Genomic DNA, 13,309 nt, shown 5'->3' with positions numbered 1-13,309 from the left:
ACTTGTGCCTGACACCCACCAGGAAACTAATAGGACCGATATTCTTCCTCAGTGCAGCTACAGAGAGGAAGGATATGGAAAGGAAGAGGTGTTCATTCTGAGGTATTCAAAACATACGGAATCGCTGTGATGTCCCATAATACTTGCAAACCATGTCTTTGTTGTCAGGGTATGCTAGACGGAGAACTGAAGAGCAGAATTTGTGTGGTCTTTGCAGGCAGATGTTTCTTCTGCTTGCACTGCCAGAAGACCTGAACTTGCTGTGCAACCACCTGGAGCCACTTGGCTCTAAGCCACCTCCAGTCTAGACACTTTATTGTCACACTAATGTGTTGGGCAAAGCAAACTATTCAGCACTCCTTCTTAGTGTGACTTTTAACTATGATCCAGTGCTAAGCAGAACACAGCTCTATCCTGCATTTGCAAAAATCATGTTCTGCCCTTTCCCCATTCATGTATCTTTGTTATCTTTTTAACTTCCAACATAATTCAAGTGAGGCTCTAGTGTTTTTGTGCATGAGAGGGCTTGGGAGGCTGCAGATTAATTAAAATAGCAAGTATGGTAATGCTAATACTTACAACAAAATAAAGCCTCAAAAGTTCAGAGAGAAGAGTCAATGAAACTACATTCCATTATTAGAAGAAATAGTGTATATCTGTATAAACTTCCGGAATACTTTTGTTTCTAAAATGTGGGACACTAGGATCCCTGTACTCTGTTGTTTATACATATTTAAATAGAAACAAACAACAGCAGAAAAAATGGGAAAGTTCTGTCTGTTCTGTGCTATTTGGGGGTTTAATCCATTTCTGGGAAGTTTAATAGATTTACTGTGTTCTTTTTAGAATACCAAAGAAGGTGACCAAACACAATGAACTAATTTTTTCTTATAGCTTCACTTGATATAGCGGTTAGACAGTGTTATCTGTACCTTGATGTCTTTATCTTTGCAATATTCCTGTAATGTAGAATAACATTTACAAATTGTACAATGGGACTGCCAACAAACATTATATAATTGCTTTCTGGCTAAGCAGAAAGGCTTTGCTTTCCTGGCAGAAATGTTCAGTGATTCAGAGACGCTTATCTTGCTTTATCCCAGACTAGTCCCCTAACCTGCAAACTGGAAGCACAGTATGTTGGTCTAAGAGTAATTGGATGTGTTAATATTCAAGTTGTACTGTTGCATACACTGAAATATTGATTGAATTGCACGCTGTAGAACTAAGGACATGATTACCCATCCTTCCACTGGAGCAGTGTTCACAAAGAATTCACCAAAATATCAAAATCTCATCACATGAATGCCGCAATATGTCATGGATTTTCTGGTCTTAGTCAGAAACTTATAGGGCACTACAACAGTAGTTCTCATGTTCTAAGTCAAAGCTGGGCTTGTCATCCAGTGGGAAAAGGAGAATATTTTCACATCAATTGGCAAAATGCTACCTATTTAAAATCTGGCTTTGGGCTGAAATCCATCTGCAGATTTTTATACAACAGCAAAGATGCAAAAAACCGAAAAGCTAGTGGGAAAGGTCTAAACTACTATCATTTTTGTACATATGATTTTTTTTTTTGGAGCCTGCATTATTTAAAGCAATATTTAGCTCCTTTGTTTCCCCTCTAATTCAAAATTAAAACAGCCTTAATTGCCTTTATCTAAACTAATATTAATTAAGCCACTGGTTGTGTGAGCAAAGGGATTTTATATACTTTTAAAAATTCACTTGAAATTTATTCTACATTAACCTGAATTCACTTCTCCTGAGCATTTTTGTTTGGATGGCTCTGTAAGTCATTGGGGCTTAAAATTGTAAATGTTTCAGAACTCATTACAGAAATTGAGATTTGTACTCTTTTGAATAGCCACTACCACAAAACTACTTTCTGTGTAGAAATAACTCAAACTTGAATTCAAATAAAAATCTTGATTTTTTTTTTATGGTTAAATACCTTCTAAATTTAAAATTCTCAGCTATTGACAAAGCTAATTCTTATTTTATAGGAAATATTGTTTCAGTGACTTGGGAATTCTAGAGCCTCAGAGCTATGTCATTTTGTTGCCATTGAAAATCTCATTTTTCAAATAGCACTTTATCACAGGTAACAAAAATATAAAATAAAAAATTGAAAGTATTGTAAATTTTTCAAAATATTTCTCACTTGGTTATTTTCTAGAAACGTGCTCTGGACTATTATTTCCCCTCTTTTTATTAATTAAATGAGGTTTGTACATAAGCAGTTTTGATAAACTATAAACATTAACATTTCACTAATTCTTTAGTAAAACAGAAAAAGAAATTAATTTTGATTGCTAGAACTAAGCATAACAATTTGTTCTAAATTTTGCTAAATGAAATCAGATCAGTTCAGCTTTTGTCAGTACCTCCCTGTTTATATTCTTCATAAGGATGGAAAACCATGTTTTCCTATCCATTATTTTCTTCTAACTGATGAAAAATTGACTAAATGTGAGTGCTAAAAAAATGACAAGGCAACGACCACAATAAGCATGCCACTCCCAAAATTGTACAGCAAAGGTTTTTTCACTTGCAGTACAAGATATTTCTGAATAAATTAAATCAATGGTATTGTTTATGTATTTATGCAGGCATAAGTACAATGTTATCTTTGCTTATAGTTTTTAGTGGTAATCATTTCACTTTAAAAGTATGTAAACCTTTACAATACTAATTGAGAATGTTTTTCTCTCAAAGTAACAAATAAATTAAACTTACCTGAAAAGCAGCATAATGATAGGATAATATATATAAACTTATACCAAGATAAATTTGTTGTCCAATCCATCTTTTTTCTTAAAAGTCTATAAATTTCCAGATGAGTCCAAAATTCCCTCCAGTATACACTGGGCTCTTGGTATTGTGGAAATAACTCTCACAGTGAAGGGAAGAAGATGAGTCTGATGATCAAGGTGCAATGTTCTTAAACTAAAGCACCTTGCATAATGCCAATACTTTGAGGGTTTGGTGAGTGACACACCTGCTTGTACCTTACAGCCCAGGGATTTAAAAATTAGAATATGGTACTTTCCCTCTAGGTAAAGTAAATAAGAAACTTGCTGTTTGAAAAGGTCAGTGTGCATTAATCTGAGCATTAAATGATCAGGGATGGGGACTAGTTTACACCCTTAATAAGGTCACAATCACACATTCATCTCTTAGATATTTAAGTTCAGGGTGGATACGCAATAGAAAGGAAGACTTTCGATCAGTAGTTTTGATGAGGTTTACATTTCAGTAGTACAGCTTTTTTATGGATGAGAAAATATTTCCTGTTAGTGTTTTGTGAATTGCTGTATACTAACTAGTTTGTTTGCTAGGAAAAACTGTTGGCCTCATCTTTCCTTTCCTAGCTGAATCTTACAAATTAGGGGGGGGCAAGATTATTTCTCACTGCTTTAAATGCAAGAAAACAACTCTGTTCAGTCTCAGTGGTCCCCTAGAACATCTCTCATTGCAGCTGAATGAGAGAATAGAAAAAATCAGTTCAGGAGAACACCTTTGAGGGGATGCATGAAAGTAGACGAACATAGTGGCAAAATGCAGCGAATTTATGTGCTGTTATTGCTAGATGACTGGACAGTTTAGTTTAAGGAAGACAGACTACTATAGCCATGACTATAGCCATGAACTGAGAAGATAATTAAAGCTTTTCAACTATTTTGGACTATTGACAACATTGAATGAGTTTAGCACAAAGCTTTGTGTCTATTGAATTATTTATCATGAGTAATCTACAACGGGCATGAATGTCTACAGGTGTAAATTACACCATAGACTCTGTTTGGCTTTGGGTTCCCTCATCCCTTAATTCCCATCCTCATTCTCTTTCTTTGTTTCCCAGAGTGAATGTCTCTCACTTCTTCCAAAACTGAAATTTGTTTTCCAAGATGGACAAAAAAACAAAAGATGGGAAAAAAAAAAAAAAAACAAAGATGGAAAAGAAAAACAAAACACAAGATGGAAAAACAAAACAAAACACACACACACAAAAAAAATCATCAGTACTTTCCATTAGATTCCAGTTAACATTTCCCACTAAACTATATGTTCTGGTTACGGAAAACGCCAACAATCCTTTCATGCCTGTTTCCTGATGGAGAGGCTTCGGTATCAACTCAGTTCTTAGTGTAGGAGGGTCAATCTTCAAACAACAATGCAGGCTGGGGCACAATTTTCAAATAGCAATGGCTGTAGACCAATAGATCTTTGTATGGTCTGGGAAGTCTCTGGCATACACTTATAATTTAATCAGCTAGTTTATAAGCAGTAGTGAAACATTTTGTTTGATTGAAAAATTGTCATATTTGCTGTGTTGTAGAACTTGCTGGGTACAGTTCTGCTTTGAATATCCAAGTTTTTTTGTAAATGCTTGAGATAATTTGTGTTTAAATGCCATTTTCACAGGTAAAGTAGTAAACTGGCTAATACATTCATGACAAAACTAATATAAATTCAGTTGTTCTACTTCAAATAGTTCTTGGAAACTTGGACTTGTTCACATAAATACTATTTCACTATAAAATGCAATTTCCATGTGTTTATGTGGTACAAAGACATTCTTAATTGGTTGGTTTGCACAGGTTGGATAACGATTAGAAGTTCCTCCCAGAGTTTCTGAAATTACAGCAACCACATATGTCATGGTCTGAAGGACTGACGTGTGTGAGTTCTTGCCTGGTTGTGCAAGCAGTTAGGTAAGTTGAACAACTGTCCTTGACCTTTCTTCAAGTGGTAGTAAGGGAGAAGCAATTTGTGATTCACAATTCACTTCTGCTCAGTTAGCTGTCTTTAATGTGATTTTTCTTTTGCTTTATCTGTATGCATGAAATGTTTTTTTGTTTGTTTGTTTTTTAAATGGAGGAAAAAAGAAATGTTTCCAGCATTCTAGAGTCATTTGGAGAGAAAGAAAGAGGTAGTAATGAAAAGCATGGTGAAAAATAAAATCAAAGCAAACCAGCTCTGGGACTAATTCTGAAAATTCTAAAGGTGTATGCAAAAAGATATTTTAATCCTGCTTTTGCTTTAAATACAAATATCCAGAGGAGTCTGCTTATTATTTCAGTCTACCAAGCATCAAAATCCTACAAGGGAGAAGGGACAGAGATATGTGCCAAGAGGCAGGCCTTACTGCTACTACAAAGTAAAAAGAATTTGCAATCAAAATCCACTCATGGAAATAGATCCTGTCACAAATATCTTTGTGATTTAAAGGCAAAGCTTGCTACACAGGATGATCTGAGTTCCCATAAAAAAAAAAAAATAATAATAATAATAAAAAAATTCATGAGGTTTCTCCAGTAACATTCACACAAGGCAGCATTTTTATTTTTTATTTTTTTCCACTGCAGCACCCAGTTGTTTGTACCTGCCTGGAACACCTATCTGTGTACGTTCCTTTTTTTGGAAATGTAAATGAAAGAAAAGGGAAGGTCTGACTAGTCTGGAAAGCATGAAGCACCTTCAGAAAGGCTGATGATGATCTGGTTTTTAAGCCTGCTGGTTTGACCAGGAGTGAACTTCCTTGAGAGAACTTGTGTTCTCAAACAGAAATAATTCCTGCACTTCTGCTGATGTGGCAAAGAAAACCTTAGTTGGAAAACATGAGTACTTTTCTAAATCACTTGGAAAAAAATTCATAATAAATGTCATTCTTTGACTGTCCTGTGTTAATGAACACTCAATAAAGTACACTATGATTGATTTATCAGGTTTCAGCATTTTGTTTGTAACCAAATACTTCCTTCTGCTGGTATTAATGAAGAACTGCACTTTAAACACAGAGCAGGTAAGGGCTGTGAAAGGAAGTGATTTCCTCTAGTTTCATACTATTCTATTTTTATTTACTTCTGGATTAGGGCATCATTCAACTGTTTCACTACTGCTGTCTGAGCAGATCTCTCAACAGCTCCTTTGCTAAGGTTGTGCCACACCTGAAGAACATCTCCACATCCCTCAAAAGGGCCCAGAAGTCCCAGGTGGCTGGGTTGTGCTTGTCTGTGCTGCGTGGAGAGAATCACTGGTCTGCAGTGGCAACCAAGAACCATTCCGTACCATAAAGAAAAATTTTAAAGTGTAAGCAGATGTATGCAATGACTTTTTTTTTGGTTGTTTTTGTTTTAAATTTTCCTTTAGTGATCAATGGATGTGTACCAGTTTTAATAAGGGACCCTCTGCATGCCTGTAGCAGTTTTACAGGCACAGATGGGAGCCCTGTGTGATGAATATTGAAGCCCCCTTTCTAGAAATCTCTTCTTGTACCACAAATTAGATTTATGTTCTTAGACCTGACTGGAATTTTACCTTCTGGTGTTTGCACTGAGCTGAACCAGACTGGGACAGGCTATGTGTGCAGAAATTGCAAGAACATTTTCTTTCTGATGTGCTGAACTCTTGGGTAGAGGATACTTGCAGTCTGGGGGTAAAATCACAGAATGTGATGGAAATAGCTTTTTTCTGTTTACCCAAATAGTGGAAGTTGGCACAATCCCATCAATTGTTTAAAAAAATAATAATAATTTGGTGAGAGATTTTTTTTTTTTACCAGAACATGGATCTTATTGCTACCTGAACCAAGATACTTATTTTCTTTAATATTGAGAGAAAGAGAAAAATAGCAAGAACAACTTCAAACTGTTGAAATTGCGGCTTTGATCCGTTTGCTCCAACTCCTTTGCAGTTATCGTCACCTACCTATGGCTGATCAACTAGCAGAAACCTTACCTCTCATCACAAGGCACAGGCTGTTCGAGTTTTAACTGTTTTGGACTTCTGCTCTCTCCTTGCCATTCTCAGAATAATATACTGTTACTAGAAAGTACCTCAGTTGTGTTCTGCCTTAATTTTACACCTCAGCACTGTACATATATTTATGGACAAATATTCTGCAGGAAAATTTTCCATACAATCTGCTGCTATTGGTTCTAGCTTTCATACAGTTAAGCACAGATGTATAGATTTCACATATACATACACATACACAGTTTTCTTTTTAAAATCTTCCCCTTTCATTATAAAGCTTACAATTCCCCTGGAGCATTGTATGAAATAACACAAGATGCATCCTACCTGCTGTGCATATGTTGAAATAAAATGCCAAGACTATGAACGTAGTTTTTACAAGATATAGCACTGAGCGATGTTTCCATTTCATTTTGTTGCCTTGCGACTACTTGTCCAAATGAGATTGCTTCAGGCTCCTCGAAACTCTGCTACCTCTGCAAGCAAATTCCAAATGTTATGGAAGTAACTCAGGTAGTGTTGCTCTGTTAGCTGAGCAGCTGACACACCTTAAAGTCCTGCTTCGTTTAAGAAGTCTGTTGTTATCTGGGCAAGAAGGCTGTGGACCCGATCTGTTGATTTATGGTTACAAAAATGCGGTTATGTTTGTGCATCCATTTAAAATTTTCATGAGGACCTGTATCACCAGCTAAGTCTTTGTATGTAAAAATGGATTTGTGGCAAGAGGATCAGGCTTTGGGAAAAAAAAAAAGCAAAAAAAAAAAAAAAGCATGAGTTTCTTCAGCTGTAGTTTACTTATCAAGCTGGGAACAGGGGACATCTCCAAATGCAAATATTACCATGACTGAATAAGAAAATGTGGCTAGGACATAGACTTTGGAAACAGAAGTGGGCTAGGACAGAGGCATGCAGGCATGCAAGGAATCTCTTGCACCCCAGCTCTCTCATTTCGTCCAGTAATGTGCAAACCCTATGATTGTCCAAGAGACAAGGCATACAGTCCTTCTGTTGCTGCTCCTATACTGGCATTAGAGGGATGAATTGAGATTTTTGTTCCACAAAAGCAAACTACATTGCCTGAGCTGAATAATCATCAGGTGCCAGTCCTAGTAGTGGACTGGAGATGTTCAAAAGCATCCTTTCGGGACTGGAATGAGATCACTGAGCTCATTTCATACCAAAGTGATACCACCCTGACCCTGACCATGTCCTTGTTGTCCTAATAAGGCAGTGGTTCTGCAAAGGCAGATTTCTTAAACAAAGATATGAGATTAGTTTTATCCATGTTTCTAGAAATGAAAAATGGATCTCATGAGTTACTCTTGTATATATATATATATATATATACATATATTTTTTTTTTTGGTATGGGGCTGGGGATGTTGCGTGGAGACTTTCTGCTATCAGTCCTGCCTGGTTTTGGTGCATGGCTTGTGTTTGCCTCTGTGCCCTCGCTGTGTGTATGCCTTGCTAAGAGAAACAAGACAGGGTCTCTGTGCGTCGTGTGGGCCACTAGAGGCCATCCTATACCTCACAAAGTAGCATTGCAGATGTGAATAAAGTACAACAGTAAGGAATCATAAAAGGCTAATTGAAAGCTAGATATTTTTAAAGCAGCTAAGTAGTTTGTTTTTTAAGTAGTTGTTCTTTGCTAGTACCCCGTGAGGTTGGTGCATTTCTTCTGAAGCATCTGCTACTGCTGGTGCAAGGGTGCTGTGCTTGTTGCTCAAGGTCATGGTCTCATTAGCAGTATCAGTTCAGTGGTCTTTAAGGTACACCTGGTGCCGTTTCATGGCAGGGCATTTAAAACCCTTGTTGTCTGACCAAGCCATTTTGTCTTTCTGTTTAACTACAGATTAAATTCTGTATTGAATCTGTTCCTACCTGTGGCAGCTGCCAATGGGTAAAGACTGAGGTCATGCAGCGCACCTTGGGGTGGGAAGAAGGCAAAGGCAAAGCTAACGCTGTACAGTCGTCCTTCCATGCCTTCCCTCCTAGCAACACGTAAAACACAAAAGCTTTTGTAGAGGGAGTGGAGGGAAAGGTCAGCCCTTGTCACCATGCAGCAATAAAACACAAGGTATTTGGGCTTTGTTGGAGCAATGCAGAATGAAAGGGGGCAAACATTCACTGTAAGGAAAAAGCAACAAGGAACCTGAGCTCAGTCTACCAAGTTGGACTTCATAATGAGGTTGTCTGGTAGCATTTTACATCCTGTCTTTACAGGCTTAACTAAAATTACAAGGGACTTTGCAACCCCCGCATTTCCCTTTGCAGGAGCAGAGCCTGGTTCTCATTTTCCCTCATGCGCAGCTGGTGTACTGGCAGACGCAGGCAGGCAGGGACGAGGCAGAGCACAGTGCTGGGGACTGTGCCTGTCCCTGTGCCAAAGCCCAGTGCTGAGCACGCTGGTGTTTTACTTCCATGAGGCTTCCATAGCTGCCTAATTAAACTTCTCAACATCTTTGGAGCACTCTGCTAAAGGCATCCATTTTAAATTAAGATCTTACTGGTGATTTTATAATTAATAAGTAAAAGTGAGAAACAGACTTACAAAGAAGAGACAATTTATAGGGTGGGGGGTCCCCTAAGTGTATTTAATGTGATGCGATTTCTTAGCTTGAGGCAAAACAGATCTGATAGAAAAAAGAATCTTCATTATACTGAAGATACAAATCCTGTAGTACAGTGGTGGTGGGACGAATTATAGCTTAAATATGAACCTGTGTCTGGCTCTTGTACGCAGTGCCTAAAGGCAGAGTGCCAAGGTACAGACTGGTGACACTCATGCTGCAGTTGAACAGGCCGATTTTCACACCACTCCCTGGAATAAGCTTCATGTTTGAAGGATTTTTCAAGCATTTTGTGCTACAAATGTAGGTCTTGGTGAATTTGTTTGGAGAAAATATAATGTGGAAGAGCAAAGGTTTGTTTACCTGAAAAAAAAAAAAAAATATAGAATATAACCTTATAATTGTAAAAGAGGGGGATGTTGGATTTTTGTAGGTGCCACCTTTAATTCTTAAGTCTTTAATTCTTTTTATTCGTTTAATATCATAATTTCTGTCACGTGGAGTTTTTTTCTGCTAGCAGTTCTTCTGATTGAATCATTAACCTTGACATCTTTTGTAGAGAATATTAAATTACTTTTTTTTTTCCATCATCTGGAATAATTAATATAAGAACACTTTGTCTAATTAGTTATAGCAGCACAGTTCAAAATGCAGGCTGTCATTTGAGGCATCATCATATGTATTAGCAAACTAGATCCTTCCATTCTGTGGCAATGAAATATAAAATACTAGGTTGTAAGAGCTGATGCAATACCAGTTCCAGGATTAGTCTATACCTGACAGGGACACAACAGAAAATTCTGTTCTGTTCTGCAGTACAGTTTCAAAGAAGGCTGGGATGCTTCACATTGATAGGGGAATCAGAGCTGTTTGCTACCTGCAGTAGTGCTGTCATTAGGTCCAAACACAGCCCGGTCTCCTCTGAGTTATTAGGGAGTTTCTGGAGGGGAGTTCTTACATAATTTCCTGTATGCATATGCTTAGGATAAAATGTCGATTTGTATACACTTGATGTTTTTTTACAGCTTTTGTAAAGGAATTGATGGAAATTAGACCTAAAAGGTAACAGCACAGGTAAATAATGCATAAGGAATAACACCCTTGTAAAAGGACAGCTTTATGGCTGCTGTGGCAAGAGTTACCTGCCTTGACTTCATTCTGTGTTGGTACTTAGCATAATCGAATTAATAAACACCTTTTTCAGGACACCTGTCCAGCTTGTAAGGATGATTTATTGCAACATCTATTTGTTTTTGTCTCCTCCCAGGGTAGTCTACTTTTTACTGGGTAGTGAATAATAGCTGAGTTGTTTCCAGAGGCATTGCCCCTGCAGAGCTAGGTTCTCTCGCCAACAGCAATGGGAACACTCAGTACCAACTAGTTGTCTTGCACTGATGGCAAAGGTTGTCTGCTTGGGGTGTAGGCATCACAAGTGTGTTCAACTCTGCAATGGCTGTGTCCGTAGAGGAAGCCTCTGCTCTCCATTGTGGTAGTTAACCAACAGATTGTTGCTTCAGTTCTGAGAGTTTAATTGCAGAGGGAGCTGTCTCACTACTGAATGAGAGTCCCCCTGCCTTGTGCCACCTTTATTTCGTATCCATGCACCTTTCAGTATGTGGATGTATTGCCCCTCATCCCTGAATATCTGGTGATGTTTCATAGCTGAGTTCTTAGCTGATAGCACTTACTGAGATATGCACATATTTTTTCTGTCCTGATTCCCTGCTGTCTTGGTTTTGTTCTATTTTACATCTTCAACCTATTTGTAAATCCAAAGAATACCATTTATTTAGGAAACTTAAAATTGGCATTGTTTTAGTTAATAGATATTCTTTGCTAAGACTGGTTGTGAATGCGATCTATTATTTTTGGCTTCAAGCTCTTTCATTATCTCTCATCTGGAAAAAAAAAAAAAAAAAGAGGTGAGATTGTTTAAGTCAAATGCCATTAGTCTCCGAATGCAAATGGCTTGAACTCCTCTCCCCTGTCCTGAGCTTCCTGTGCATCTTCTCCCATCTCCTAAGAGGAAATGTAGGTCAAGGAGCCAACCTGCCGGTGGCCGTGCTGGGGTCCACACTTGCACCCCATACCATGCAGAGCTCCTCGCCTCAGCGGATGGGACATATGCGCAGAAATTTCATGTTGTGGTTTGGCTTCAGTTCTGCATCCCCTCCTAGTTCCTCAGCCTATTTTTAACTCTCAGTGGGCTAAAACTAGAACTCCTTCAACACATACGTGACAGTATCAAGGTCTGGTTCAGCTCTGAGTAGATTTGACGAAGGTGTTGCGATGGAGTGAGGGGCAGGCTGGAGTATCAGAGCTGCCCTCGATTGGTAAAAGTGTTGTTGATCTGCAGCGAAGACTCGCAGAGTGTGTGTACACCACAGAGAGCAATGTCACGTAGGGATCTGGGTGATTTACATGAAATATCTTGGATAATAAAAGCTGCAAAACTTGGTAGTGTAGATCATCATGCAGACACATTTATTTTTACCTTTATCAGATTCCCAAATCTGTGTCAGATTTATACTTTTGCCTCACATCTGTCTTATGCCATTCTAAGGCTTGCCTTGAACATGTGTCATACATATGGCAAATCTGAGAATAAACAGAGAAAATGATGAATGATGCATTCCCTAATTGAAGAATTGAAGAAATTCTATTAGCTACACCTTTTGGGGAGATTAATATGTGGACTTGCATTTCTTTCATCTAGCAGTTCTTACAAAAAACATTAATTCAAGCAGTCACGGGATTTTAAGTATAAGAAAAATATTTAGTCAATATATCTGTTTTGTGTTGTTTTTCTCTTTTATTTTAAAGATTCAATTTTTAAAACTATTTTTACTTCATTAAATTAAATATAAATTCAGTTCAAAGAACAAGACTGTTCCCGATGTGGAAATGATCCAAGAGAGAAGCAGGAAACGTATTAAAGGCTTCTCTGCAGTTTCTTAGCATTATTGACTTAGGGGACAAAAGGAGTATCAAAGGATGTTTGTTCCTCTCTGATTGAACAGCAATCTGTCTTGTATCACATTACTCTTAGACTTCTGCTCATAGAAACAGAAGTTAGTTCAAGCAAATCTCTTCCCCCAGACTCACTGACTACATTTCCATTGGACTACAGTCCAACGGCTTGAAAAAATATGGAGATGAAACATTTGGGCCCTGTATTGCTCTTGGTTTTGGCTAGGCGTATGTGTTTATTTTGAAATCAGTCACGGTGAGGCCAGAACACAATGCTGTATCTTTGTCAGGCTAACTAATAATAAGGGGAAGACAATTCCTCTGTTAGATGGGTAGATACTTTGGCTTAAATTCACCTTCAATATCTAGAAGTTTTTTTTTGTTGCTGGTGGGTTTTTTTGTTTGTTTTTTGTTTATTTGTTTTTCTGTGCACCTGGAATGAAACCACAAGATTTATTTATAAGTTTTAAAGAAATATGTGCATCTATTGATTGCATGGCTGTTAATACAAATGCCATCTGCAAACAATTGTTCAGCTAAGAAAACAAAACAAAACTACTTTTTACAAGGAAAAGTTTGTGTTTCTCCTTGTAGGGCAGGGGGCAAGTAACTGTCACAAAACTGCAATGTTATAAATTCAAATATTTGTCCTCCATTAAGCTTCCATTGGATCATGCTATTACATCGTTTGGCTAAGATGGAGGATCACGAGGCCCCAGGAAAGAAGCTGCTTCTACGAATTTTAAAATAGATGAGAAATAATCTGTCCTCCGTGCTGTTGTTAACAAATTGTCTGAGACATTTCCTCCCACAGCCAAGGGCCAGCTCAGCAGAGGCTCGACAGTTGTGTTGTGTAATGCAGATGTAAGGCAAAGAGGTGCGCAGACCTCCCCAGCCACTTAGTGCCTTTGAGGTCAGCGGGGAAAGAATCCAAAATTGCAATGAATTTTGCTGGTGTCACCAGCTAAGCAATGCAGATAAATAATGACATTTTGCCAGAG

At 37.9% G+C, this 13,309-nt stretch overlaps 1 long non-coding RNA gene across 1 annotated transcript in view; it reads left to right on the top strand.

Annotated features, from left to right (window-relative positions):
* LOC308182243 overlaps positions 1 to 5,708 on the top strand; it is a 76,254-nt gene extending 70,546 nt beyond the window's left edge. The window contains exons 2-3 of the long non-coding RNA XR_013941723.1: positions 4,608 to 4,721; positions 5,376 to 5,708. This is a non-coding gene — a long non-coding RNA (uncharacterized lncRNA). The remainder of the gene's footprint in view (positions 1 to 4,607; positions 4,722 to 5,375) is intronic.
* Positions 5,709 to 13,309: the final 7,601 nt, after the last annotated feature.

This window comes from Anser brachyrhynchus (assembly GCF_964034855.1).
Source record: "Anser brachyrhynchus genome assembly, chromosome: 23".
Lineage (NCBI taxonomy): Eukaryota > Metazoa > Chordata > Aves > Anseriformes > Anatidae > Anser > Anser brachyrhynchus.
Note: the sequence above shows the minus strand (reverse complement) of the source record. Positions and strands in the feature narration are given on the sequence as shown.